The sequence below is a fragment of the Gossypium hirsutum genome, chromosome D08 (assembly GCF_007990345.1).
Source record: "Gossypium hirsutum isolate 1008001.06 chromosome D08, Gossypium_hirsutum_v2.1, whole genome shotgun sequence".
Taxonomy (NCBI): domain Eukaryota; kingdom Viridiplantae; phylum Streptophyta; class Magnoliopsida; order Malvales; family Malvaceae; genus Gossypium; species Gossypium hirsutum.
The window spans coordinates 24,313,646-24,319,586 of record NC_053444.1 but is presented as its reverse complement, the minus strand read 5'-3'; positions in this window follow the sequence as shown (position 1 = coordinate 24,319,586).

The following is a 5,941-nucleotide window of genomic DNA, read 5'->3' as shown; positions in this document are numbered from 1 at the left end:
GTTCAAGCTGCGATATCTGGAGCACCCAATTTTTATACTATTTATATTGAATTTTTTGTTCTTGGAATACTTCATTCTTTTCCAAGATACATATTCCCAACCAATTTCTTTGTTATCCTTCTTTACTATTTTTGATAATTTATTCCTTTCGAGCTATGCTCAGAACCAACTTTATTCTTATCCATTGTTATGATCTTTTGCAAGCATGTTGCATTGGAATAATGATTAATGGACTAATAAAACTTTCACAATGAAAGTTTTGCATATTACTCTTGAAGTTTCTAAATAATACAGGAACCTCAAAATAAGACTATTGTTTAGAATGCACCAAGTTTAAAAGTTGGAAGTTTGAGAAGGAAGAGTCTAAATTTGGACTCTCTTTGGATTTTGTTGTCAAAAACATTTATTGAGAAAAATGACAAGATGTCGTGTTTATAACAAAGCTTCAATAAACAAGAAAGCAATGATCATCAGGCAATAGGAAGAGGTTTCCTTGGAAAAGAAAGTCTTCATTTGTACATGAGCATTTGGTATGACACCCTCGGAATGGTATAAAGGACCAAAGAGCTTCACATTTTGTATCCTTGAATTACAAGAGGAGAAGATTGAGAAAAAGCCATATTTTTCTACCATTGGGTTACAGTGAGAGAATGATGGTACAAATTTTACGTCTCAGTTGATTGAACTTGGAGGTTTATAGTGGGGGCAATCTGACTAAGTGTTTCTTCAGAAAAGCCAGCTGAGCAAGAAGACGTTATAGCACGTCAGTGATAGAGCCTTAATAAACTTTGAGTAATGATAACCTAAGTGATAAAGAAGGGTCATTCTCGAAAAAAATATTCTACATTCATTCAGATGTCATACACGTCTAGTTAGGAGCATTTGATTCATTCTGATCATGTCATCCTAATCAATAGGCATAATTAGGTTCATAAAATGGATTATACAGGTCATGTTTCCCAAAGAACAGACCAGTGAAGTTAGCGGATCTTGCCTTCCTGTACTAACAGTGAAGCAGATCAAAGACACCAGCCTTGCCTCCCTGAGTTGACAACGGAGCAGACTGAAGATAGCAGATATTACCTTCCTGTACTGATAGCAAAGCAGATCGAAGACACCAGCCTTGCCACCCTGGGTTGACAGCGAAGCAGACTGAAAATAGCAAATCTTGCCTTCCTGTATTGACAGCGAAGCAGATCGAAGACACCAGCCTTACCTCCCTGTACTGACAGCGAAGAAGACTGAAGATAGCAGATCTTGCCTTTCTTTACTGACAGCGAAGCAGATCGAAGAGACCAGCCTTGCCTCCCTGGGTTAACAGCGAAGCAGATTGAAGATAGCAGATCTTGCCTTCCTATACTGACAGCGAAGCAGATCGAAGACACCAACCTTGCCTCCCTAGGTTGATAGCGGAGCAGACTGAAAGTAGCAGATCTTACCTTCCTGTACTGACAGCGAAGCAGATCGAAGACACCAGCCTTGCCTCCCTGGGTTGACAGCGGAGCAGACTGAAGATAGCAAATCTTGCCTTCCTGTACTGACAGTGAAGCAGATCGAAGACACCAGCTTTGCCTCCCTGTACTGATAGTGGAGAAGACTGAAGATAGCAGATCTTGCCTTCCAGTATTGACAGTGAAGCAGATCGAAAACACCAGCCTTGCCTCCCTGGATTAACAGCGGAGCAGACTGAAGATAGCAGATCTTGCCTTCCTGTACTGCCAGCGAAGCAGATCGAAGACACCAGCTTTGCCTCCCTGGGTTGACAGCGGAGTAGACTGAAGATAGCAAATCTTGCCTTCCAGTGCTAACAGCGAAGCAAATCAAAGACACCAACCTTGTCTCCCTGAGTTTGCAACGGAACAGACTGAAAATAACAAATCTTGCCTTCCTGTATTGACAGCAAAGCAGATCGAAGATACCAGTCCTGTCTCCTTGGACAGCAGTGGAATAGGTTGAAGATTGTAGATCATGTCTCCCTAAACAGTAGTGGAACAGATTAAAGACGGTGAATCTCATCTTCCCAGGCAGTAGAGAAGTAGATTTAAGCCACCGGTCCTATCTCCCTAGAGTTGCAATAGAGGAGATTGAAGCTACAAGTTGTATCTCCCCGATGTTACAGTGGAGTGCTCGAAACACCGATTCCTATACCTCTGAAGATGCAGTATGTTGCAATAAGGCTACTTGAAGAGTAGGAGCACCAAGGTCCCAGTATGACCGGGAAAAATTGGCCATTTCTAGATTCTTTGCTCCATTTCCGTTACACGACAACGAGCAAAGAGGGGCAGCTATAATGGCCCAATATCCGTCCGGCCCCAAACACAAATGATAAACCAATATATGAAGTATACATATACAACAGTAGTCCAATTTTAAGTGTCCATTTACATGCAACGGGCTCAATGGCCCAAATAAACTCAAATCTAATGGCCCAACGTAGCCCAACACAAAGAGAATTAGAAAACCCTAGCATCACTGCCCTCCAGTCGCCACAACAGTAGCCTCCACACACCGCCACGCATGCCTCCGTACGGCCACCTCCGTACCTCTACGTAGGTCTCCGTACCCGTACCTACAACGCAACAATGCAACACAGCAAAGAGAACAAATATTGTATTTTTTATTTATTTATTTTCATTCTGAATATTCGGCTATAAGATCAGAGAGAAAACATTTTGTATTTTTTTACAGACACAATATCAGTACACAAAAAAAAATCAAAAAAAGAATAGACTAAGTTTTGAAGGTGTTCTTTTCGTCTTTTTCTCTCTGCATTTTTTTCCTTTTCTGTTTTTTTTATTATTAATCTTGTGCAATAAAAAAGAAAGAGAGAAGGGGACTTACCTAGTGGTCCGTGGACTCCTCGTCGGGTCAAATCGCCGTCTGTGGCGGAGCTATGGCGGAGGAGTAGCGGGCCAGCGGCGGCAGGGGGATGGGTTTCAAAACCCTAGCAGAGGCGCAGCATTTTTTTTTAAATGTATAAGCTGTAAAATTATTTTTTTTAGAAATTTTAGTTTAAATAATGACACAATACGGCACCGTTTTGAGCTAGGGTTCCTAGCGCCCAAACGACGCCGTTTAGTGACCATACCCGATGACCCGATCCAACCGTGGCTAGATACGCGCGTTTTGGTATGGGGAGGGATAATTCGCGCTCAGTCCTTCTTACTTTGCGCTGTGTTCCAATTCGATCCTTTAAGTTTCTTTAATTTTGGGCAGCATAATTTGATGCAGATTTCATCTAGGTCCATATGCAACGCTGCGTTTTGAGAGGGATTGCGAATATTTCCCTTTCAGTCCCCCATGTTAATCGCGTTTTGTAATTTAAACTTTTCCTTTTATTTATTTTAAATTCCTCCCCTGAATTACTGTTGTAATCCCAATTTAGTCCTCTGTTTTGTTATTATTGCTATAAAATTATTTAGTTCATTATGATTACTTTTGTTATATTGGTATTACTATTACATTAGTTCACATATTTACTCTTTTTATATACATGAATTACTTTATTATATACTGTTATTTTAATTCTTTTTCTTATCTAATATATTAGTATGTTAATCTAATATTATCTATATATTTTTAATAATTTTATTTTTATGATATATTTTTTAAATTTTTATGTATATATACTTTTGTGATTTTAAAATCAATAATATTTTTATATAATGCTATTTTATAGATATATAATTTGTATTAAGTTATTTTCAATTATGATACATATATATACCTAATATATCATTGATTTCACATTTACATTTTTTTTACTTATTTCATATATAACTTATATCTTTTAAAATACTTCATTATATACTTCATTTATCTCAACCTTCTCATACGTACTATCATATATACTATTCTATGAAGTTTTTCAATCCCTACGCATTACTTGTTTAAATTAACATATGTATATTATTATGTACCTTAATTTTCATAACATTTGCTTCAAAATTCATCTAAATATTATTTATGTAGTATATCTTTAAAAAAATTGGTTAATAATTCGTTTAATTTTTGAATGTTGTATGATGTGAGACGATTGCTATTACGCGTATTGTGTTACTTGTTCATATTATTTGATTATTTGTATTCATTAGTGTATATTGTGGTCCATGAATTATCATTTCGCGTTACATTATCATTCCGTCATTTTTTAAAAAAAGGGATTACATTTTATTCGAGCATTAAAATCATTTTATTCGTAAATAATGCAAATACTCAACATTTGGAATCTTCGAGAAGATTGAGCCCTAACGTATTGAGTTCCAATTTTCTTCGTCGAATCTAAATAATCGAGAATATTCTTTAATCAAAACATAGGAATAAGAAATTCTTTCTCGGGAATTCGATATGTGGGGTCCTAACACATTGGACCTGACATGTCGTTTTCTCGAGATGAGGATTTTTTCTAAATAAAAATAAAGGCACTATTCGATATTTAGGAATTTTTTGAAATCGAGCCCTAACTTACTGGGTTTTGATTTTCTCATCTGACCCAAATAATCAGATATCCTTTTCAAAATGCATAGGTTTTAAAAGTCAAAAGATAAACTTAATTTTGAGGATTTAAAATGTTGCACTCTAACTTACTGAGTGTGACAATTTATTTCTTTGAAATAAGTGAGTCTCATCATCTAATTCATTTTATTCAAATTTTATTTTCAAAGGATCGTATTTTAAAATCTTTTCAAATTCTCGACACTAAGACATTAAACAATCAATTCGGTACCAATTCTGGGCTTTACGAGGGTACTAACCTTTCCTCATGCGTAACCGACTCCCGAACCTTTTTTTCTCAAAATTCGTAGACCTAAAATCGTTTCAAGGTAATCCGATCACACCTCATTAAAAGATCGGTGGCGACTCCAAACTAATTTTTTTTTGTTTTCAAAAAAATAGTTTCGGCAGTATATACTGCTCACTAAGAGCATATATATACTACTTTACAGCTTGCTAAAAACGTACCTATATATACTGCTCACTAAGAATATATAAGTTGACGAAGGATGCTGACCATTAAACGCGAGGTGGTTTTTTTTTTATGAATATCACATGCAGCGATTACACATATTATACATACACAAACATTGCTCGCAATGTAGCTAGGGCTAACATTGGAGCTATATACATTTCTAACTCGCACAGTGAAGCTAATTTTAGCGGAGCTAATATTTAGCTCACAAGGTGGGGATAATCATCTGGGATGAGTTGCTGCCCATTGAAGTCATGATGAATGGGTCTTTTAAAAATGCAGATATACAGTACCTTGTCGAGAGAGTTTTTATGTCGTGTATCAAATAAAGGAGGAAAAGAAATTGACCAGCTTAAGCGTGAGTTTGGATGGGTGATTGGGTGCGGTGCGGTGCGGTGCGTTTAGCTTACTTTTTGTCTCACGCTACAATATCGCTACAGTATCTAATCTCACCACCATCCCTAGTTTTACACTAACCACATATAAACGTACTGTCCATCTAAACTCACCCTAAATTTAGAATCGCTATTAGTTTTAGGGATGATATTGGTTGAAAAAAAGTTAGGTTGGTGACTAAAATGGTCAGTTTACCTTGTTTAAAGAGCCGGTGATAAGTTTTTTTATAAAAATAAGATAAAAATTAATTAATTACAAAATGAAATAGAAAAAAAAATTAATTACAAGAATAAATTATTGGTTATAATGGATATCAGTGTCACTTAACACATCAATACGAAAACAATAATTTTTTTATAGGTTGTCTGACCCGACGGCACCACTTCAATTTAAAAAAAGAATTATGACATAAAACTTGCAAAAGTTTGCTTTAAACTGTTCGACGAGCTTATTAACTTGCTGTCTTTTCTACCTCTGCACATAGCATTGGAAATACCACTTTTTTTTTTTAAGCTTCTCTTTGACAGACGAATGGGGATAGGGGAAGAGTTTTTTTATCAAAATATCACTTTTCAG